General features: G+C 43.6%; 1 protein-coding gene across 3 annotated transcripts in view; it reads right to left on the bottom strand.

Moving 5' to 3' along the window:
• The window catches only part of Tpst1 (tyrosylprotein sulfotransferase 1), a 112,687-nt gene extending 93,263 nt beyond the window's left edge, over positions 1 to 19,424 (bottom strand). For 2 of the 3 annotated variants that reach the window (XR_003301836.2, XM_026400468.2), the window contains exon 1: positions 19,300 to 19,424. The gene's annotated coding sequence lies outside the window, so the exon portion shown is untranslated. Of the gene's footprint in view, positions 1 to 18,313; positions 18,389 to 19,299 lie in introns of all 3 variants that reach the window. The other variant, XM_026400469.2, reaches the window with a different exon arrangement.
• Between the last annotated feature and the right edge of the window lie 5,022 nt (positions 19,425 to 24,446).

The raw sequence follows: 24,446 nt of genomic DNA, 5'->3' as shown, positions 1-24,446 counted from the left end.
ACAGTAACTGAGTGTGGAATGTTCTCCTATGTAGGCTTACTCCACATTTCAGTTGAGCACTTACCGAGCATGTAGACAAGTATGAATCATCATCTGACTTCAAAAAACCAGCAGGGACAGAAAACACGCTATGCACACATGACATGATGGAATAACAAGGTCAAACAACAGGGATGCACAAAGACACAGGGGGTCTCCAGGAAGGGGCACGGCCACAGATCAGAATGAGTCTATGAGAGTGAGCAGTAGTTCCACCACAGGGGCAGTGTTTTGAGCAAAGAAAACAGTGTAACAGGGGCTGGGGCTGGGGCTGGGGCTGGGGCTCAGGGCAGAGCGCTCACCTCGCATGTGTGAGGCACTGGGTTCAATCCTCAGCACCTCGAACAAATAAATAAAATAAAGGAACAATTAAAAAAAAACAACAGTGTAACAAGAACTCTCAAAGTGGAAGAGAACAGCACACACTGAGGAAAGATTAACTAAAATTAATAAGTAATAGCTTACTCTGGATGTAGGAAGTAAGAGAACAAAAGAGAAATAAGCAGAATCACAGACCTCAGAGCTGTGACCCTTCGATAAACAGGCTAAAATGCTGTGTGTGAATCCCCTCAGCCACACAGAGGTAAGTAAAGCAGAAGGCACTTCCAGGATGGCAAAGGAAGGACTTCCACAAGTCACTCCTCCATAGAGCAACAAGAACACTGGCAAAAACGGTCAAGACCAACTTTGTCAGAACTCTGAAAATTGAAGGCTTACAGGAATCCAAGGAATGTTTATATAAGAAAAGCGGCTGACTCTTAGTGAGCAGAGCGAGTTTGTGGCATTTTAATTTGCCTTAGACTCCTCTCCTCAGCTCTGAAGAAGCCTTGAAAACTTTCCAGCAGCCTTGCAAACACCTTAGGAACACCACAGCCCAGTGGCCACGCATGGTGGCAGAACAGCTCAAGAGCACTCCACAAAAAGCATTCCCAAGACCTGTCACTATCTAACCTACCCAGCCGCTCTCCAGAAGACTGCACTCCAGACTTTGACCATCTGACGGGCTCAGAGCTCCCTAGATGGCAACAGTCCTATTCCCAGGGCATTTGTTAAAAACAACCAGAGACAACTGTTCAGCTTCACAGCTCAGGCAGCAGCAGTAACAAATGGAGCAAACGATGTAAATTAAAAATTTTTTAAAAATTATTTTTAAATTAACAGGAGAATTTGGGGAAGAAGATGTTCAGACAGTGGAGAAAACCCCAACATATTCCTGAGAATCTAGAAGGCATACGCGTTCCCAGGAGAGACTTGGGAAGGCCCTGTCTTGCCACTGGCTGACATCCACGTTCTGAACCAGCAAGAAATGAAGGCTGAGCCAGTACAGTAAGGGAGCCACACCACACATGCACACTCAGCAAAGGTCGCATGACCTGCTGTCTCCAAATACATAAGGGAATCTGTCCTACTTCAGTGGGCCACTGGGCTAATAAAGCAGAGACTTCAGTAGTTACACAGGAAAAAAACACAGATTTTACAGAATTTGTCCCAGAAAGTCACAAAACAAAGAGCAAAAACAAATTCTGAGAGGGTGAGTGTTTAATTTCCAAAGTACCCATATTTTATACTATTTAAAACACTTGCTTTTCAACAACAACAACAAAAAATGATTAGACCCATAAAGTGATAGGAAAGTACAGGGGAGTGGGGAGAGGAAAGCAATACCTAGAATCTATCCCTGAGGAGCCCAAACCCTGCGTTTACTGGACAAAGACTTCATTGTAAATATATTCAAAGAACTAAATGAGACCACATACAATGAATTAAAGGAAATTACATGGGTGATTTTTCACTAAAGAAATAGAAATTATTTTTTTAAACAAAACTGAAAGAACTAGAAGAGAAAAATTCACTAAAGGGTCTTAACGACAGACTTAGGCTAGGAGGAGGAAGAGGCAGGAAACAAAGACCAATTATCCACACTGAAGAAGAGAAAGAAAAAGAATGAAGAAAAACTAATACACCACACATGCCAATGCATGCAGAAAGGAAGTTTCAGAAGAGGAGAAGGAAACAAGAGTTGTGGAAGTAATGGCTGAAAACATCCCAAATGCAACATAAGCACTCATCTCCACATATTAAGTAGGAAAGACAAAGTGATCTACACTTAGACACACAATACTAAAACTGTGAGGAGCAAGAGAAATGAGACTCGCGCATACAAAATTCCTAATAAGATACATAGCTGACTGCTCATCCACAATCAGAGTGGTCAGAAGGTAGTGTCATGGTATGTTCCCAGTGAAGACAGGACCCTCAACCAAGAACCATATGTCCAATGAGACTGTCCTTTGAAAATAAAGGGATCAGACATTCCAATAAACAAAAACTGAGATTTGTCACAAGGAGAGCTGCCTATAAGAAATAACAAAAGGTGTCTTCAGGGCTAAAATGAAAAAGCACTAAACAGTAATTCAAATCCACATTAAGAAATAAGCAGCACCAAGGTAACTACACAGAAAAAAACCAAAGATAGTAAAGTATATTTTTGTTTATAATTCTTCTGAGCTGCATTAAAAGAAATCTGTATAAAGCAATAGTTACAGAACTATTGACGAGTTTATAATGTAGAAGGTGTAATTTCAAAGAGGAAGTGGGAAGAAATGAGCAGGGCTCTATTAAAGCCAACTTTTTGTACACTATTGAAATTAAGTTGGTATTACTCCAAACTATATTGTTTTAGATTATCAGTTCTAATCACCAGTAAAATTGAAAAGTACAGTCAAGGGCCACATAAAACCACTCTGGTCAACAGCAGGCCACAAGGATGACAGTGGCCCCATGAGACTATAATGCAGCTGAAAGATCCCATCACTAGTGACACCACAGTCATCACAGCATACGGTTCAATGCACTGCCCATGCGTGTGACGTGAGGCATCTGTAAAGAGACCTACCGTACTGCCAGTCATGTGAAAGTATGGCATATACAATTATGTACAGTACACAAAATTCAATAACAACTACGTTAACTGCACATGTATTTACTGCACTTTGATTTGTCCTCTACTTACTTAAAATTTTAAGGTGCCTCAGAACAGTGTTCACTGTTACACCAGCACAGCCTCCTGCATGCCATGCCTGCCATGTCTCTTGACTACAACACCAGGCTACATTGAGTGACTGTCCTATTATGTCCTGGTCTGTGTAAATACATTGTGATATGTGCACAAGGACAAAATCACCTAATGAAGCATTTCTCAGACTATATCTTTGTCACGGAGCATGATGGCACATGCCTGTAACCCCAGTGACACAGGAGGCTGAGGTAGGAGGATTGCAAATTCAAGACCAGCCTCAGCAAGTTAGTGAGGCCCTAAGAACTTAGCAAGACCCTGTCTCAAAATAATACATTTTTGGTGCCAGTTCACCAAAGCTCCGGCTGAGGTTCTGCTGGGCACCCGCAGGCGCCTGTGTCCCAAAAAACCACCTCATGCTTTTGCAGCCAGTGTTTCGTGTGATTCTCCTTGGACAGGGAAACGGGGGTCTTTCATTAACGGGGTTGTCTTTCATTGGAGGTCCCACCGAGATACCCCTCCCCCACCCCGTCTGGATCCCTGCCCGAGGACCACCAGCATCACTGGGAGGTAAGCTGGCCAGCTCATGTCGTGTTTGTCGTGTTGTCTGGTGTCACTTCTATGTCTGTAATGTTTGTAACTCTTGGCTGATACTTTGTTTCTATGCGCTGCATTTGTACGATTATGCGTAGTCACTTTGTATTTTGGGCAGCTTGAGAAGGAGTTGACGAACTCGGACTTCTCCCCTGCCACCCCAGGAGACGTCCCCGGGAGCACTTTGTAGGCAGCGGTGAAGCTCCTGCTTCGCCTAAGCCATTTGGTCTTTGTAGGCAACGGCGAAGCTCCTGCTTCACCTAAGCCATTTGGTTTTGTAGGCAGCGGTGGGGCTTCTGCTCCACCTAAGCCATTTGTTTTGAAGTTGGGCAGCGCTCTTTCTATTCGGTCTGATTGTGTTATTGTGATTATTGTGTTATTGTTTCCGTCTCTGTATTCTATCTCCTCATCTAAAACCAACATGGGGCAATCAATCACGACTCCTTTGAGTCTCACCCTCGACCATTGGCAGGACATCTGGAATCAGGCAGATAACCTCTCGGTAGAGATCAAAAAGAAGAAATGGATAACACTCTGCACTGCGGAATGGCCAACACACAATGTGGGCTGGCCTAAAGAAGGAACATTTAACCTTGATCTTATATTACAGGTGAAGTCCTAGGTTTTCATCCAAGGTCCTCAGGGACACTCGGACCCTATATCGTTACCTGGGAAAATTTGGCCTCTGACCCCCCCCCTTTGGGTCGCCCCTTTCTCTCCGCCTAAGCCTGCTCCAGGATCTCCTTCCAAAGCCCCACCCCCACCCTATCAGCCCCAACCCATACCGGCTCCTGACTCCATCCAGGTTTCCTCGGAGGAAGAAGAAGAACAAGTAGATCTAGTCACCAATAACCCTCCGGGTCCATCCCCCATGGTCGGGAGACCCTAGCCCCTTTCTAGGCTCTGAGTGGATTGCCTGTAGTATTTTGTGAAGTATTTGGTAAAGTGTTTTGTAGCTGACGGATCCGTGGTCCGCCTGAGCCTTTAGTTTCTAGGTAGCAATCCACGACGCGCTGCGAATTCTGTGGCCGCGCTGAGAATTCTGTGTTTTATGTTTTTGTTTCTGTTGTCCTGTCTGTCTCCACCCCAACACCCTGGCGAGAGAACTAATCTCCCAATCTGGTGTTGTGCTCTCCCAATCCGTTTGTCTGAAGGGAAGGCCCCAGTCGGCTTGGGGCCAGCACCCATTTTCATTTTTTTTGACAATCTGAAAAGGGAATCTATGTCTTTGTGTGTGTCCCTGTGTGTCTTTTTGTCTGTGTCTCTGTTAAGTGTGATGGCATTGTTTTACTTTGAACCAATGCAGAGTCCCAAATTCCAATCTGCCTTAGAGGTGTGGAGATACACCCTTCCCCCTTCAAGACCTAAGGCAGATAAAAACTGACTCTACTGGAAGGTTAGGAGATATGCAGATTGCCTAGGATTGGATCTATCCAAAGGAGCTAATCTTGCAAGTGAAAGGGAAACTGAGGAATTCCCAGCAGCTGCCAGAGCCTTTTTCGCTTTGGGGAAATTTCCTCATTTCCCTGCACTGTAAGGATTACTCCACCCAAATGCAGTAAAGTCAGTCACACTGAGACCCTTGATTTTACACTTATAGTTGCACCCTATGTGAGAACATCTGGTCCACTCATGGGGAAATCTAAGGTGCCACTGATAAGAGTCATAATTAAATGGAAGTTCAAAACCTGGAGAGATATTTTCTTATCTGGTCTATTTTAAAGGTTATTATAGATTGTTTCTTGGGGATAATCTAGGCTAAATGTGTGTCTAAAAGATATTTCATCTGGTATCTAAATGAGTTTGAAGCATTGCATAATCTTGCAGTTAAAAGTTAGGGTTAAGTAATTGTTTAGTTTGTGATTTCAGATAATTCATGCCAGAGAACTTAAATACTTAGGATAGAAAATTAAAAGAACTCTACTTCCAAGTTGGCAAGTAACTCCCAATCATTTGGTTTTATTTTTTATCAATTTTTGAACTGGGTAGCCTAAGGAGATTTCACTAGGTATACAGTACATTGATTTGGGCAAGGATAGTAAATCTGTTTCTCTCAGGGTGTAAGATTTAAAAAAAAAAAAAAAAGAAAAAAAAGGTGTTGAATTAAAACATTGGTCTGGCTTATTGAAATGACATTAATTAGCAACAGTCTTGGGAATTTTCAAAGCTTAATTTAGATATACATGGTAGTGTGTGGTTCTCATTTTTCAGGCGATTTAATGTAACTTAATACTACTTTAGGAACTTCAGAACAAAGAAAGTAGCTTAATGATCCTGAAGGAACTTCTTCTGATGGTGGCTTTTATATTATCAAGAAAAGATCCTATTTTCAGTTTTGTGTGAGCAAGTTTTTCTAGCATAGAAAGATAAATTGTGACTTATGGTTAAAATGCCTTAGGCATAAAGTTTCTGCTCAAGAATTCTGGCTTTCCCAGTCCCTTCCAGACCTCAGCCAGGGTTTTAAGCTGATATGCAAACAGAAGCAGCTTGGAGCTCAGGCCCAAGGGAAAAAAAAAAAAAGAGTAAAAGTGTCTTTTTACCTGAACTCAAACTAGACCAAACCAAGAAGTAAATTGTATGGCATTTACTAATTACTGGCCGGTTAATCTTTTTAGGACTTTTGCTTTTTTAGATTCTGTAATTTTTTTTCTTTGAGCTCATGATTTTGTTCCTACAGACAAGTTAATGTTTTTCTGATAAGTTCTATTTTTGATCAACTGGAGTTTTTTTTTAACATTGCAATGAGATTTCACCTGAGGAAGCTGCAAGGCCTTCACCATTGTGTTATGTGTTACACTTGTGTTACGTGTTGTATGTCGGTATGTCTGTATATGTGTATGTCCATATATCCTGCAGTGATATAACAATTGACAGATGAGGAGCGCTCATATAAATTAAAAAAAAATGGATCCAAATATCTTTGATTCACGTGATTCAAATGGTTCAATTTAAATTGGGTAAACAGATGAAAGTAAAGATGTCTTTAAAATTAAGCTTATAAGCTTTTCTAGGTGTTCAAAAAGGCCCTAATAAAATGTTGATGTCTATGAAATAATCTGCTTAGATTCAAAGGTTTACAGGTATTGTTTCAAAATGTGAACAGAAGGTGGTTAACAGATAAAAAAGAGAAACTAGAAGGTTCTAGGTATGGATTTAATAAGAGGGAAAGTGTGTTTCTGGATAAGAGTCTATATGATTAAGTAATTAAGAGGGTTTAAGTAAGTGATAAAGAAGGTCTGTGTAAGTTTTTGAGCAAGTAATCTTAAAGAAATTAAACAGCTGGTTAAACAAGTGCTGTTGTTTTAGAGAATTGTGCTATGTTGTTTCTTTAAAAGCTAAACTTGGTTAATATAAAAACATCAATGTAATTGGTGCCATTAATGTGTTCATATCTTCCAGGTATACAAGTCTATAAGGTAGAAGCTTTAGAAAGAGCATTATATCAAGCTGGTATTCTAAAAGTGTATGGTAATTTAGGCTTAAAAGAAAAACATGTTGGAAATTTATTTATATCATTTGTGTTCTATAACTGTACTTATTATCAATAAGTTATGTAAAGTTCCATGTTACTTTTTACACTGAGATACAATTTAAATGTATTTTTAAGTCAATAAGAGCCTGATCTGGGTAAAGGTTTTATTGTAAAACACAAAAGTACTTTGCTACTTTTCTACAAAAGGTTAAAAGTTTTCAGCCTTTCTTTAATTCATGTTTTAGATGTGATATTATATTGTGTTAGCTAATATTCATATAAATTTGAGCAACAATTTATGTAGATGTCTAAAAAGCAAAGATCAGCTTCAGAACTATAGTATTTAAGACTTATGATGAGCCCCGCCTTACTTGAGATAAGGCTCTATGTCCCATCTCATGTGAAAGTGACTATGGAAGAAGTAGGCCAGATTTCAGTGCATTTAAGGTTGTGTCCAAAAGTTGGTTTTTGTCACGATTGCCAGGACCTCAAACAGGGGATTATAATGTATAACTCTGCCAGAATTCAAGGTAGCTATTACATAAACTAAATATGTTTTTATCCTAGTTAGTTTTGTTTTGTAGTTTGCTTTTAGATGGTCTAAAGATTGCCTGTTAATGTTTTAAAGAGGTACTTCTTTAAGAACTCACAACCTGGGTTAACTTAAGATAAGGAGTTATCACCTACAGGATAGAGAGATAGGTACTAAAGCCCAGTACTTAGTATAAGGCTGTTGAAGTTTATTTGCTAGATGTTTAAGATTAAGTTTTAAAATTAAAGTTAAATTAAAGGGCCAAGAAAACCAATATTTGGCTCTTGCCCTCTGAGTCAGTCTGAATCAGGGATAGGGGACTTCTCCAAAGGGCTTTGCAACTCTAGGCCACATAACCTCCTGATCAGGGAGATTAATGAGACCAGTGGAGGACAGAAAGCCAATCAGTGCATTTGCTGTGGAGAGGTGGGTCGTCAGAAAAGGGAGACATCCCTGATGCTTCTGAGGGAAGCCACGTGGTCAAGCAAGGCCTGGACCCATCCTAGCGCAAATGGCACTAGCAGAACTGAGAAGCTGCTGTGAAGTTCCCAAGGACTCCCAGGAGAGACTCAGCTGACTATTAACAATAGATGGAAACAAAGTCAGTTTGACTTGCTTCATCTTAAACACTTAGCAAAGACAGTCAAAGCCAAAGCACAGCTGTTCCTGGACATCTTAAATAATAATAATAGTTAAATGTAACTTCCATAAATAAGTAGACTGGAGGCTGCAAAAGAGACTCTTAGGTAGGAATGCCTGATAACTATCAAAAGGGACTGCTAGAGTAGTTTTAGTCTAAGGCCTTTATTTCTAACCAACGCAGGTAGGCTTAATGTTTGCAGAATTTAAGATTTCTCTATTAGACACAGGTCATACTAGTAAAAGGATTTTGCAAGATCAGATGATATTAAATTATTAAACTATATCTTAAGGGAAGGACAACTGTAACCCTAAAAGTTAAATGTTGTGTTTACATCCCTGATAATTCTGGCAATGTGACAAATATCCTTAAAGATTTACATGCTTAGATAGAAGCCATGTCCTCAGCAACATTGTCGTGGAACAGCTAGTTCCTGGTACTGCCTGATAGAAAACATTGTTGATCTTTGTCTTGGCCATTATACTCATTGGCATATTTCTGTGCTGTGGCATTTCTTGCTGCATCAATCTGGTTCCAGTACTAATGAATTCTTGTTTCTCTTATAGACCACCTATCACTCGAATGGCCCTCCAGCCTATTACTTCTCAATTGGACTTTTAGCATGGACCACTCGATAGACCCGATATTTTTAAGGGGGACTCCAAACTGCTTGCCCCACACCGTCCCTTTTCAGCCTGAAGAAGCCAGAGAGATCATCTTCGTCCCCCTTCCTCACAGCAGTAAGGAGTTCCCAAATTAGAGGGGGGAATGAAGCCAGATTTAAAGTTAGGTAGTCAGTGTAGTTAGATAAATTGGGGTCTAATATCGAGTGAAATCTAAAATGGAGGCCATGCTGGGAATGACTCAGGGAAAACACAGGACAATGGATATAAGATTCTATCCATGATAAAGAAAAAGGGGGGAATGAAAGACCCTAGCCCAGTTAGCCCAGTTACCTAAGGCCAAGATATGAAACCAAGATATCAGGCAGGCCATAAACAGGTTCAGGCGCCAGGCATGCTTTCCGGACAACCGGTTGAAGAACAGAGCACCCGCATCCTGAGGCATGAATGAATAAACCGGAACAGATAAGCAGGAACAGAAAGAATAGAATGCAGACCTGTGGTTTTTGGAATGCAGACCTGTACCCCCTAGGTGGCCTATATGCTAGATTTAAACAAACCAATAAGAAACCTGTTGCTTCCCGCGCGCACGAAACCTGTCCCAAACCCTATAAAAATCTCTGTATCCCCAAGCCCAGTGTGCCAGTTCACCAAAGCTCCGGCTGAGGTTCTACTGGGCACCCGCAGGCGCCTGTGTCCCAATAAACCACCTCGTGCTTTTGCAAAAAAAAAAAATAATAATACATTTTTTAAAAGGGTTGGGGGCATGGCTCAATGATTAAACAACCCTGGGTTAAATCCCCAGTACCAAAAAAAAAAAAAAAAAAAAAAAAAAAGTTCTTTGTCTCTAAGTAATACATGACTGCAAGTAAAAGAAATGATAACTAAAACATATACAGGAAATTAATTAACACAAACAATAGTAATGGAAAAAGAAAAGCAAAAAGAACATACAACTAGACCTAACAAACATCTATAATAAAACAAATAGTAAAACAGTAGATGCAAATCCTAATATACTAGTAATTACATTAAATGTAAATGGATTAAAAACTTTTAACAGGCAGTGATTGAGAATGGACCAAAAACAAAAAATGAAAAACATGATCCAAATGTATGCTTTCTACAAGACACACTTTAGACTCAAAGACCAAACCAGACAGGCTGAAAGCCACAGAGAGGCAAAGGTATGTCATGCAAATTGCAACCAAGAGACCCTGGACTATCTATAACACACTGGATATGATACACTTGAAAACAAAATTGTCACTAGAGACAAAAAAGGTACATCTTAGAAGAGGTGAATCTAACAACTGACAAAACCGCAAAATAATCATAAATATGCATGCAACTAACATTAGAGCCCTAAAATGCACTGTGAAAACTGACAGAATTGAAATGAGAAATAGAGAATTCAGCATTAATAGTCAGAGACTTCAATATTCTACTTCAATAACTAGATAAAATATTACTGAGAAATGGAAGAGATGAACAGCTACAAAGCAACTAGACCTAGCATCTATAAAACCCTCCAGGCAACAAGTGCAGCCTGTGCATTACTTGAAAATGTATGTGAAACATTCTCTAGGATAAATCCTGTGTGAAGGCACAGAATGAGTCTATTATGGTTTAGATACCAGGTGTCCCCCAAAAGCTCATATGTGAGCAGTGCAAGAAGGCTTAGAGATGAAATAATTGGGTTATGAGAGCCTTGACCCAATCAGTGAATTAATCCCCTAATAGGAAGTGACTGAGTGGTAACTGAAGGCAAGTAGGATGTGGCTGGAGGTGGGCCGCAGGGGGGACCCTTTAGGGGTAGAAAGTCTGTATCTGGTGAGTAGAGTCTCTCTGTGGTGGATGTCCTGAGCTGCTCTCCTCCACAACACTCTCTTCCATGATATCCTGCCTCAAGTCCCAAGGAATGGAGCAAGCCGTCGACAGTACTGAGACCTCTGAAACTTTGAGCCCCCAAATAAACTTTTCCTCCTCTAAAATTACTATTCTCAGGTCTTTTCAGTGACAGCAACAAAAAGCCAACTACAACAAATTCTTAATGTATTTAAATGACAGAAATCATACAAAGTATTATTTTATGAAAATTAGAAAACATTACCCAAAAAAGTTTGGAAAATTCACAAATATGGATTAAACATCAACCTTCCAAAATAACCATTGAGCCAAAAAGATATAAGAAAGTTACAAAACACTCTGAAATGACAACAAAAGCAGGGCCATGAGGGAAATCTACAGTGGTAAATACTTATACTAAAAAAGATCACAAACCAACAACATGATTATCCCCCTAAGAAACCTGAAAAAGAAACCAAACCAAAGCCAGAAGGAAGGAAATAATAAACACTAATGTAAAATTAATGAAACACAGAATATAACATGAGAACATCAACAGAACAAAAGTTGGTTCTTTGAAAGGATCAGGAATATTGACAATCCTTTAGCAAGACTGCTGACAATGAGAGAGAAGACTCAAATTACTAAAACCTGTAACAAATAAAAGGCAGACAAAACTGTTATGGTTTGGATGTGCAGTGACCCCCAAAAGCTCACATGTGAGACAATCCAAGAAGGTGCAGAGGAGAAATGATTGGGTTGTGAGAGCCTTGATCTATCAGTGATTTAACCCCTGACAGGGATTACCTAGGTGGTAATGAAGTGACGGGTGTGGCTGGAGGAGGTGGGAACTGGGGCGTGGCTTTGGGTATATATTTGTGGAGTCCCTATGCTTTCTGATTGCGGAAGCTGCTTCCCTCTGCCACACTCTGCTGCCATGTTGTTCTAGTCTCACCTGCAGCCCTGAGGAAAGGAGCTGTCTGTGGATTAAGACCTCTGAAACTGTGAGCCCCCAAATAAACTCTTCCTCCTTTACAGTTGTGCCGGTCAGATCATTTAGTCACAGCAGTGAAAAAGCTGACTAAAACACTAACGATCTTAACAAAAATAAAAATGATGAAAAACAATTGTAATTCAACAAGTGACATAACCTAGATGAAATGGACAAATTCTACACAAACTACCGAAATCAAGTCGCAAAGAAATTTTAAAAAATATGAATATACCTATAAGAAGAGAAAGAATTAGGTAATCAAAAGCTTCCCACGGCTGGGCATAGTGGCACACACCTGTAATCCCAGCAACTTGGGAGGCTGAGGCAGGAGGATTTTTGAGTTCAAAGCCGGCCTCAGCAACTTAGTGAGACCCTGAACCAAACCAAAGCCAATACCTGGTGCCAAACAAACAAACAAACAAAAAACCTTCCCACAAAGAAAAGCCCAGAACGGAAGGCTCCACTGCTGAATTCCCAATGGTAAGGAATTAACACTAATTCTTTTTTAATATTTTTTTTAGTTGTTGATAGACCTTTATTTTATTCATTTATTTATATGTGGTACTGAGGATCCACCCAAGTGCCTCACACATGTCAGGCAAGTCTACTGCTGAGCCACAACCCCAGCACCCCCAACACAAATTCTTAACAAGCTCTTCTAGACCTGCAGGGACACATCCAATTAAGCTGCTCATGACTAGATGACTTGTTTTTTGTTTTTTTTACTTTTCCTGTAATACAAATGTTAACTTAAAAAAAAAAAAAAAGCTATTTTTAAAAAACCTTTTTTTTTTTTTTTTAAAGAGCTCTGCTAAAATACATTAGAGGGGGACTGGGATTGTGGCTCAGCGGTAGAGTGCTTGCCTAGCACGGGCAGGACCTGGGTTCAGTCCTCAGCAACACATAAAAATAAAAGGCACTGTGTTGTGTCCATCTACACCTAAAAAACAAATATTAAAAAAAAAAAATACAGAAGAGGAAGAAACACTTCTGAACTCATTATATGAGGACTGTTTTACTCTGATTTCAAAACTAAACACACACTACAAAAACTAAACTACATGCTGGGTGTAGTGACGCATGCCTGCAATTCCAGTGGCTCAGGAGGCTGAGGCAGGAGGATCACAAGTTCAAAGTCAGCCTCAGCAAAAGCGAGGCACTAAGCAACTCAGTGAGACCCTGTCCCTAAATAAATGACAAATTTATTTAGAGGATGTAGCTCAGTGGTCGAGTGCTCCTGAGTTCAATCCCCAGTACCAAAATAAACTACAGACCAGTATTTTTTTTAATATTTATTTTTTAGTTGTAGTATACCTTTATTTATTTCCATGTGGTGCTGAGGATTAAACCCAGGGCCTTACATGTGCTAGGTGAGCGTTCTACTTCTGAGCCATGACCCCAGCACCCCCCAGACCAAGATTTATAAAAAATAAATGAAAAATCCTCAATTAAATATCAGCAAACTGACCTAACAACATATATAAAGATTATATATCATGAGGGTGTTTTATCCTGAAAATGCAAGGTTGTCCAACGTAAGAAAACCAACAAAATACACATTGACAGAAAACACATGATCCTACCTATAGGCACAGAAAAGGCACTTGACAAAATTCAACACACCCTTTCATAATAAACATGGAATAAACTAGAAACAGAAGAAAACCTCATCAGCCTAGTAAAATGGACATTTAAGAAAGTGCACAAGCTAGGTGTAATGGTTCACGTCTGTAATCCCAACAGCTTGGAAGGCTGAGGCAGGAGGACCCCAAGTTCAAAGCTAGCCTCAGCAACTTAGCAAGGCCCTAAGCCTTAGGGAGACCTGTCTGAAAAATAAAAGGGGGGGCAGGGGATGTGGCTCAGTAGTTAAGTGCCTCTGGGTTCAATCCTTGGAACCAAAAAAAAAAAAAAAAGTACATAGTAATTTCACACTTAATGACCTCCCTGAACAAGAGAAAATATCCATTCACAACTCTGCTATTCAACATTGCATAGGAGGTTCTAGCCAGGGCAAAAAGGCATGAAAAATAGATTAAAAGGCACTCAGTTTGGAATGAAGAAGTATGATCAGAGGGGCTGCAGTTGTGACTCATTGGGAGAGCATTTGCCTGGCAAATGTGTGGCTCTGGGTTCAATTCTTAGCCTTACATAAAAATAAATAAATAAAGGTATTGTGCCCATCTATAACTACAAAGAAATTTTTAAAAAGTACAGAGATTGCATAGTCTTATATATGTATATATTATAATTGTATATGAACATATTACAATACAAAGACAACGAAATCTTAATATGGGAACAGTTCTCCAGAGAAAATAAACAAATGGCCAAAAAACACATGAAAATTTGCTCAAACATTAGCCATCTGGGATATTCAAATCAAAACCACAATAAGATTCAGCTTCACACCCACAAGGATGGCTGGAATCAAAATGCCAGATAGTGGGGCTGGGGATGTGGCTCAAGCAGTAGCACGCTTGCCTGGTATGCGTGCAGCCCAGGTTCGATCCTCAGCACCACATACAATCAAGGATGTTGTGTCCGCCAAGAACTAAAAAATAAATATTAAAAAAAAAAAAGCCAGATAGTAATAAGCTTTGGTGAGGAGTGGAGAAAATGGACCCTCATACACTGTTAGTGGAAATGTGAAATAGTCCAGTCACACTGACCTGCAGTCCCTCCCCGTGTAAACCTTTGGGTTCTAGAGCCATCCCATGACTCAACAATGAGGCTACTGCAGAAAGCACACAGAAAGACTTGGGCATGTGCATTCACAGCAGCGCTCTCACAGCAGAGTGGGAAAAAACCAAATACCCAGCAACTGATTAATGGATAAACAAAATGCAGCCTATCCACAAACTGTTCTGTTATTCGCTGATAAATACTTCTGCTCTTCTGGTTCTTTTCCTATTCTTTTCCAGCACTGATGTTCTGATGTTCTTCCCTTGTAAACATGAGGCTTGTTCCTGACTCTTTGCACTCTTCTTTCTGCTTGAAAAACTCTTCTAGCTGATCCATCACTGTATGGCTCACTCTTTCGTGTCTTTCTGATCTTCAACCATGTGTCACCTCTCAAAACAAGTCTCCCCAGTGGTCTATCCAAACTATTTAGCCAATCACTTATCAACTGTTCTATTTTTTTCTCTGAGAGGGAGGATGAAGGTTTGGCTCAGTGGTAGAGATGTGACTAGCATTAGGGAGGTCCTGGGTCTGATTTTCAGCACCAAGGAGAAAAAGTGTCTATTTTTTATCAGAGGGCTTACCTGCAATGCTTTTCTCTTACATATAAGCAGGTAACTTTTCCTTTTCACCACTGTCTCATCAATCATAGTGCCTAAATAGACTTCCTGATTTAGGGAGAAAGAAATGAAATACTGATATATGCTACACTAGGGAAAAAAGCTGTAGACATTATGCTGAGTGAAAGAAGCCAGTAACAAAAGACAACACATTGTATGATTCCATTAATGACATATCCAGAATAGTTATTTTTTTTTTCTCGTGTGTGTGTGTGTGTGTGTGTGTGTGTTGCTGGGAATTGAACCCAGGGCCTTGAGCACACAAGGCAAGCACTCTACCAACTGAGCTATATCCCCAGCCTTAGTTATTTCTACTCTATAATATAAATCTAAAGAGACATAAAATAGATTAGTGATTTCCTAAGGACAGAAGAGATGGGTGGGAGCATTGAAGATGATGGTTAAGAAGTGTATGATATATTTGCCAGGCGCAGTGGCACATGCTTATATCAATCCCAGCAGCTCAGGAGGCTGAGGCAGGAGGATCGCCAATTCAAAACCAGCCTCAGCAAAGGCAAGGCACTAAGCAACTCAGTGAGACCCTGACTCTAAATAAAATACAATAAGGCTGGAGATGTGGCTCAGTGGTTAAGTATCCCTGGGTCCAATTCCCAGTACCATCAAAAAAAAAAAAAAAAAAAAAAAAAGAAAGAAAAAGAAATGAGGGGCTGGGTTGTGGTTCAGTGGCAGAGCACTTGCCAAGCACTTGTGAGACACTGAGTTCCTCAGCACCACATAAAAATAAATAAATAGAGCTGGAGTTGTGGCTCAGCGGTAGAGCACCTGCCTAGCACGTGCAAGGCCCTGGGTTTGATCCTCAACACCACATATAAATAAATAAATAAATAGAATAAAGATACTGTGTCCAACTACAAAAAATAAATATTTTTTAAAAATAAATAAATGAATGAATAAAGGTATTGTGTCCATCTACAACTAAAAATAAAATAAAATAAAAATGAGCAGCACGATCAGATCACTCTTTAAAAATGGAACAAGTCCTAAGAGTAGTGTGAAGGATGAACCAGAGTTCAGGACCCAGCAGCTAACTGCTCAGGAAGCATATAACCAAGACCTGAACTAATCTCTGCCAATGAGAGAACGATGTAAGGTAGCAGCAAGAGGAAGTAGGGCAGACATAACCTTCAGAGTATGGAGGATGGCCATGAGATTCCAAGGTGAAGGCCTTAAACAGGAGGAAAGCTTCCGGTGTGTGCTTAAGAGGCCCATGGGTAGAGTTAAGGAAGGAAAAGTTGACCATGTTTGAAGAACCAATCATCCATGTATGGCGATCCAGTAGAGGGATGAAAACTGGGCCCTGAACTTCAAGGAAAATGGGGACTGCACAAATATCTTTTAAAACCTTAAACACAAGTGCAATTTAAAGCCACAAATGTGTGATCTCACAAGGAAGCCAGAGAAAACAGAAATGGGCAAAAATGAAACACTAGCGATGAGGTAGGAGGATCACAAGTTCAAAGCCAGCCTCAGTAAAATTGAGGCACTGAGCAACTCAGTGAGACCCTGTCTCTAAATAAAATACAAAATAGGGCAGGGATGGGGCTCACTGGTGTGAGCCTGAGTGCCCCTGAGTTCAATCCCCAGTACCAAAAAAAAAAAGAGAGAGGAGGAGGAGGAGGAAGGAAGAGGTGGAGGAGGAGGAGGAGGAAGGAGGAGGAGGAGGAGGAGGAAGAGGAGGAGGGAGGAGAAAGAGGAGGAGGGAGGAAGAGGAAGAGGAGGAGGAGGAAGGAAGAGGAGGAGAAGGAGGAGAAGGAGGAGGAGGAAGGAGGAGGAGGAAGGAGGAGGAGGAGGAAGGAGGAGGAAGAGGAGGAGGGAGGAGAAAGAGGAGGAGGGAGGAAGAGGAGGAGGAGGAAGGAAGAGGAGGAGGAGGAGAAGGAGGAGGAGGGAGGAGGAGGAGGAGGAGGAAGGAGGAGGAGGAAGGAGGAGGAGGAGGAAGGAGGAGGAAAGATAAGGAAGAGGAGGAAAGAGAAGGAGGAGGAGGAAGAAGAAGGAGTTGGAGGAAGGACGAGGAGGAGGAAGATGAGGAGAGGGGGAGGAGGAAGATGAGGAGGAGGAGGACGAAGAAAGGAAGAAGACAAAAAGAGGGAAGCAGCAAGGGAAGGTTTGTTTTGTTTTGGAAGGTGGAAACCTGAACATGTATACATGCTGAGAAAAAGGACTACATGGGCAAAGACCAAAGATGTCAGCCTTGAAGAAAAAAGAACAGAAATGAGATGAGTACAGGTACTGACAGATCCTTGAGAGGCCAGACCAATGCCCACTATCTCTTCCATGAAGCAGAAGGTCAAACAAGCAGTAAGAAAGCAAGGGTGAGAGAAGAGTAGCAATGCAGGCTTTAGTACATCAGAGGGACCCAAGAGGTGATTCAAAGGATCTCCAGTGCAAGTGAAGTTGGATTGGGAAGTTTAGTACGGCACCTAGAGCACTGTTACATGATTTTCTCCAGTCTACCCTGGAGCCCAGAAGCAGGAAAAGTTGATTCAGGCTTGACACCATCACAGCAAATGTGGTGAGAACAGCACAAGGCCCAAAACAATGCTTTGATAATTTTAAAGTCAAATTTATTTTGCTCTTTTGAAAAACTGTTATTCTCGGACAGACAGTATTGCGAAAGTAGGAGAGAGACACGTGGAAGGTTCCTCTTAACCCTTACAGAACTTGTGACAACTTTCACTCTTAAGCCTATCTGATCCCTTCAGCAGCTGATTCCAAGCCTGAGTTCATCTGGCTTTTTTAAATTTGTTTCAATTGTTATACATGACAGTAGAATGCATTTTGACACTTCATACATAAATTGAGTATAACTTCTCATTCATCTGGTTGTTCATCTAGTTACATAGGTCATGTAATCATACATGCACACAGAGTACTGATGTCTGATTCATTTTACTACCATTCCTCCTCTGGCTTTTAAAGGGTGAAAATTCACTGCAGCTCCCTGAATTAGCCAACTAATAAATAAACAAGTCAACAGGATTACAGAAAAATACTGCTTCAGCCAGGAGGTAGGGGCTCTTTCTTCCCTAAAACAAAGGTTTGCTAAACTGTTTAGATGAGGGGGGGAGGATGTGATTATATCACAAAGCTCCCTGAACAGCAATCTAAGAATTTTTTACAAAGGCAATTAACATAAAACAATATAAGCCACAAAGATAGCAGAACTGAGTTTGTTTTGAATAAATGCAGTATGTAGTTGACAGTGAAATCCCTTCATTCATCCTTCCATCTCCCATACCTCTCTTATGGTAGAAGAGTCAAAAATCCCTCTGGTTACTGGATTTCTGGCACCATCCGGAGAGCACAAAAAGGCCTAGAAAGAGGCAGAGGCTGATGGTGTGAACATTCATCGTGTGCCAAACTTACTGTGTGGCAGGCCCAGAGCTGGGCACCTTACATATTCTAGGTGCAGGTAATTTAATGACGAACTGCCTGCTGAGTCTATGGATCTGGCATGCTGAGAAGAGTAGGAAAGTGACCCAAGATTTAAGTGGAAAGGAAGGAAGAAGTTAGAAACTTGGATGATAAGTTGGAAAAGGAAGACATCTGGGAGCCAAAAGGCAAGACCCAGGGGCACCTTGTGGGGGACCGGCAACTGAAATGCACCCCCACACACACTAGGTCGTGGGGAGACTGAAATGCAAAGGTGTAAGATAAAAAGGCTAGGCATGGAGTGGGAGCCACTGAAACACGAAGGGGACAGAAGGCACACATGAAGGCTAGGGATGGGGCCCTGGGTGAGGACGGCTGAAACGCAGGGGCAGGCAGGAAGGCTAGGATGGGGCGTGTGAAACGCTCGGGGAGCACAGAGAGCAGGCGGGAAGTCTAGGGAAGAGGCTGACTCAAATGCAAAGGGAGCTAGGTGCTGGGATGACCGAAAGGCAGAAGGAGCTTTGCGGGAAGGCTAGGGTGGGGGTGGGACGACTGAAATGCAAGGGGGCGCGGCAGGAAGGCCGGGACTGACGGGAGCAGGGCGGCGGCAGCGAAGCCCGGCGAGGGGCGTGCAAACGCGGCTCCCTGCCGGGCGCGGACGCGAGAAGCCCCGAAGGGATGCGGGGCTGGGACGCCGCGGTGCTTGGGGAGGGCAGGGGAAGAGAAGGAGGGGAAAAGGGCAGGCAGGGAGGGCAGCGCAGGGCAGCTCAGGGCAGCGCAGGTCGCGGCAGGCCGGGGCAGGCCGGGGCGCCGCAGGCGCCGGGCGGCGGGCGGCAGCAGCAGCCCCCTTACCTGCGACCAGCGAGGAGCCGCCGCGCCGCCGCGCCGGCATGCTGAGCCCAGACACCTCCCCCACCGCCTTAGGTGGGCGCCATCGCGTGGGCCTGGGAGCCCGCCCTCGCCGCCGAGCGCCGCCGCCGCCGCCGCCGCCAGCCCGGGCCGGCCCCGGGAGACGCGCCGACGCGACCCGCACCGCGGCCGCCTCAGCAGCGACTCCCGAGGTCGTCGCCCCAGCGCGCGCCGGGAGGCAGCGGCCTCTCACGCGCGCCGCGATTGGCTGCCGGGGGCCCGGCCGCGCTCCGTGTGGGCCTCTCTGATTCGCTGGTTCTGGAGGACCACCTTCGGAGGCGGGGCTTGGGTCAGAACGCCAAGGGGCGGGGGTCCCACGTCCTGCGCGTGCGCACCCTAGGGCCACGGCCGCCACCTGCCAGCGGCCTGTCACCCGATAGGCAGCACGCGTGGCCAACCGCAGGGCAGTAACCCTGCTCGCCCACGTGCAGGCCCGAATGTCCCCGGCTGCAGGACGCGGGACGGAACTAGAGGTACTCCGCACCTCCTCCGCCCACAGCTCCCGCAAGCGTCAGATTCGCCGCGTTCCACTCCCACAGACTGTCAATGAGTAACGTCTGTCCCGACCACCGAGTGGGAAAGAGGAAAAAGGCGAAGAGAAGGGAGGGGTTGAGGAGAGGGTCCAGGTTTCACCGCGCAAAGTCAGTCATCGACGGTGGCGGCTCCTTTGCACGCCCATGGCAGGTCCTGGCGTAGCGACTGTTTCAGCTCTGCCCAGGTGGATTGCAGAATGCTGGGCTCAGGAGTCAACAGCCTATCCAGAATTCTGCCCTACCATCTCGGAATCAGGTTTTGAAATCTTAAAGAGCTGCTGTAATGATCAGGAAGCCCACAGTAAAACTTGTACACTAAGTTCACAGCAGCGTCAATCGTGTAGCCAAAATAAAAGATAAAAATGACCCAGATATCCATCAATTGACCAGTGGGTAGACAAAATGGGGTCCAGTCATACAATGGAATAGTATCAGCCATAAAAATATATGAATAGCTGATACATGCTACAAAACAGATGAATCTTGAACACATTGGGACTGGGCACAGCTGGTCCCAAAGGATCACGTGTTACATGATTCCATTTATATGGCTTACTGGATGCCTTGGGTGGAAGGGATTGGAAGAAGATGTAGGACCAGGACCACTAATGTATTGGGTTTCTTTTGGAATCAATGAAAATATTCTAAAATGTGGTGATGGCGGTACAATTTGTGAATATACTAAAAGTCACTGAATTGTTGGCTTTAAATAGATAAATGATTTGTATGTAAAGTATAGCTTAAAAAGCTGCAATTTTTAGGGCTGGGGTTGTAGTTCAATGGTAGAGCACTTGCCTAGCATGGGTAAGGCATTGGGTTAGATCCTCAGCATCATATAAAAATAAATAAATAAATGTATTAAAAATTCAATAACAATATAAAAAGCTGCAATTTTTAAAGAAAAATAGAATGAAATGGCAAATCTCAAAAAGCTCCTGTCTATAGAGCCTCCCTAAGATACAGGGCTTGTGTACCTAACCTTTTTTCCTTAGTTCAATTTGCAAAGTCTTGTAAGCAATTTGACCTGAGGAAACTTAAAAGAAATACCCACCCTGATATTTTTCTTTGGAAAATTAAAATGAAATGAAGACGATGATCTTATTCCATTCGAGTTGGGTAGAGCCTGCTTCTTCCAAACAGCGTCCACAGCCCCTGCAGTCCCAAGGACAGGGAGGAAATGCGCAAGTCTCACTGCCATCCCAGCAAGAGCTTGGAAGCCTCCCCTCTGGGCTAGCCTCTACACCTAGTGCCTCAGGGCCTCATCTCCAGGGAGGAAGTCCTGTGGGGCTAGGCGAGCACTCCTCACTACAGCAGTACACCCGCTGGAAGGACAGTGTGCGGCATACCTAGGAATGCACAGGCTTTAAGAGGACTGCAGTGGCAGTGGCACATTTGGTCTGGGGCTTGTTGGCCTTGCTCTGCTTTGGGGAAAGTTGACAATAGAGCAGACCTCCCTGTATGGCATTCACATTCCAGGGCCTGCCATGGTGAGGGGACAGAAGTAGGGGCACAGGGGCTCAGATTTGGGGATCTGAGGAAGAGAACCATGCCTGGTCCTCCTTTCTGCTTTCCTTTTTCCCTTTTTTGCAGACGTGGTGATCAAACCCAGGTCCTCATGCATGCTGAACAGGTGCTCTAGCCCTGGGCTTTAACCCCAGCCCAAGGCCCTCCTCCCTTATCTCCTATCTCAGCCCAAAGGAGCTGGAAGTAAGAAGGCAGGGGCAAAGGACTTGGAAACAGAAAAAGGAGAGGATGGATTGCCTTTGTGATGCAGCTGCAGGAGCAGAGCAGAGCTGTTTCCCAAGGTGCAGACATGGCCCTGGGAAACTGGAGATGTGGGACAACAGGGATTTCCAAGGGGAAGAACAGAAGTCATTACAACCGCAGATGGTTACCTGTCCAGCCCCCCATCCGGGCCTGGCATGGGTGGACAGGTGGATGGAAGAGTCGTGAGAGAGCTCAGAGCTGCAGGTGTCTGTGAAGGCCACCAGGGCAAAGCAGAAAGGTTCACAGGGAAGAGAACAGAGGGTACTTGGGTCACTCAGGGTCCTGTCAGGAAGGGCAGGGGACACTGGGTGAGGGCATCAGAGTCAGGGTCCTTGACAGGGAGTTGAGGGTTAAACTTTCACTGGAATTAAAGTGACCCAAAATGCCAGGCTAATTTGGGATAAGATGAAACACTTACCTGCAGACGGTATCAAAGAATCAAGGCACTTCAGAAGACACCTCACCAATCTCTTGAAGCTCGTGGGATAGAGGAATTTGAGACAAAAATAAAAAGGTGATATAATTTAAAGGAAAGGGGGAAAAATGAGCATGTCTCCTCACTTTCTCCACCCCTAGGTCTCAGAAAACTGGCCAGGTCAGGCCCCTCAGCCACATCATCATTTTAAAACGAAAACCCAGCCCAGCCTATTAGCAGGCATTTTCCAAATGGCTACAAAATTCCTGCACCTTCCAAAAATACCTCTTCATGCAACTCCTGCCAGAAAGGGAGGTTGTATACTCAGGCTGCACAGACCAGTTGGACTTCCTGACCCCAGGAGCTGCCACCACACACTCTGCAGACCCCAGCACAGGAGGCTCCACTGTTCCCAAGTAGATCCTGCCAGCTGGGAGCAAAGCACCTCAGTTTTGCTTCTGATGGAGACGGAGACTTCCAAGAGAGGCTGCCAACTCCAGCTGTGTGTACCAACTACCCAGACAGCTTGGTCAGGTAGACAGTGCCAGGCTTCTGCTGTGTGCATGAAGCAGGAGAGTGACAGAGAGGCAGCAACTGGGGCTGCAGAGAAGCTTGTGATATTCTATTTGTTCAATTTATATTCATCAAGCTCTGTTACACTTCAATTAAAAAAAAAGGCTCCCAGATAAACTCTGCTTCCCATCAGACTTTAGAACTGCTGACTTGGGGTACAAGATGAGGGGCTTATCTCACCCTCAAGAGAGAGGCTGGTGCCATGAAGGTGGGCTGGTGTAGCCCTGGGGTCTGTCTCCCTACTTGTAGTCAAGTCTCTAACCCTCAGGAGACAGAATCTCCAGGGTGGAGAGCAGGAGGGACATCAGGTAGCAGCCCATCAGCCCTTCTCTGCCCTAGATGCCAACCAGTGACACCAGGGCAGCCCCAGCTCCGCCCTCACAGGTTGCAAGTTGGCTATCTCCACCCTGAGCCACCCTTAGAGTCGATGGTTGCCCTGGAAGAGAGCACTCAATGAAAGCTATTGTTCACAGTTACGCTTCGCTTTGCTACAGGGAAAGGATACAGATGGAAATCGACTGGGGATGCAGCTCCGTGGTACAGTGTTTACCTAGCATGTGTGAGGCCCTGGGTTTGATTCCCAACACTGCATTAAAAATAATAATAATATGCCAGGCGCGGTGATGCATGCCTAGAATCCCAACGGCTCAGGAGTTGAGAGTTCAATCCTCCTGCCTCAGCTAGCCTCAGCAACAGCAAGGCACTAAGCAACTCAGTGAGACCCTATCTCTAAATAAAATACAAAATTGGGCTGCGATGTGGCTCAGTTCAATCCTTGGTGCCCCCCACCACCAAAAAAAAAAGAAATCTGTTATTTAGCTGGGCCAACTTATGGAGACCCTGTCTAAAAATTTTTAAAAAATAATAAAGGATTAGGGATATAGCTCATTGGTAAAGGACCCTGGGTTCAATCCCCAGTTTAAAAAAATTAATTCACTTTGGTATATATCTCCGTAATCTATACACAAAAAGCCCTATCATTTTTAAAAACCCTAAATTAAACAGAAAACAATAAAAATACAATTAACTCCAGTACATCTATTCTTCACCAAGCATCCAGCTGTTGGATTAACAGTTACTGACATTTGCCACATTTGCTCAACATTGATAAGTAGGTAGACAGATAGACCTCATTATTGTTACCATTTTGAGCCATTTGAGGTTGCAGACACTGTATTGAATCTCCTCCACAATAGCATTCTTCACCTAAAGATGCGCATATTTTCCTACCCAATGATCAAATGAAGGAGAATTAACATGGATTGATATTATCTTCTAATACATGGTGCCTGCTCAGACTTCCCTGACTGTCCCAACATATCCTTTATAGCAGTGTTTCCCTTCCAGTGCACCTGGCTGCCATGTGACTTTGGTGTCTTTAATCTGGACCACTTACTCACTAGCTCCTCTGCAAGCACACTAGTTACTTGCTGCAGAAACGATGCCACACTTCTCAGTGCCCTGTGTTAGGAGGGACACGGATTAGTTTGTCTCATTATTGGGTTCTTTCCTTTGTAATTTGAATCTGTGGAGATACCCTGTTGCCTGTCTGGTGATGAGTCCCGCCAGGCCCTGTTGTACTTGCCAGTCACTCAAGGAAAGTGGAGCTGGCCAGCACCCAGGCTATGAGAGGCCGCAGACTGCCCAGCCAGGCTGGGCAGGGAAGAAAGAGCAACAGGACAGAAATCTGCATCAGGCAGGGCAGACAGTTCAAAGGCCAGGCTGAGCTGGGCTTCCTGAGGGGTGGGTATAAGGCACCCCACTCCAGGCCCCTGCTAGGCTGCCTCGGCAGAGTCCCCCCT

Source organism: Urocitellus parryii, chromosome 9 (genome assembly GCF_045843805.1).
Source record: "Urocitellus parryii isolate mUroPar1 chromosome 9, mUroPar1.hap1, whole genome shotgun sequence".
Classification (NCBI taxonomy): domain Eukaryota; kingdom Metazoa; phylum Chordata; class Mammalia; order Rodentia; family Sciuridae; genus Urocitellus; species Urocitellus parryii.
Note: the sequence above shows the minus strand (reverse complement) of the source record. Positions and strands in the feature narration are given on the sequence as shown.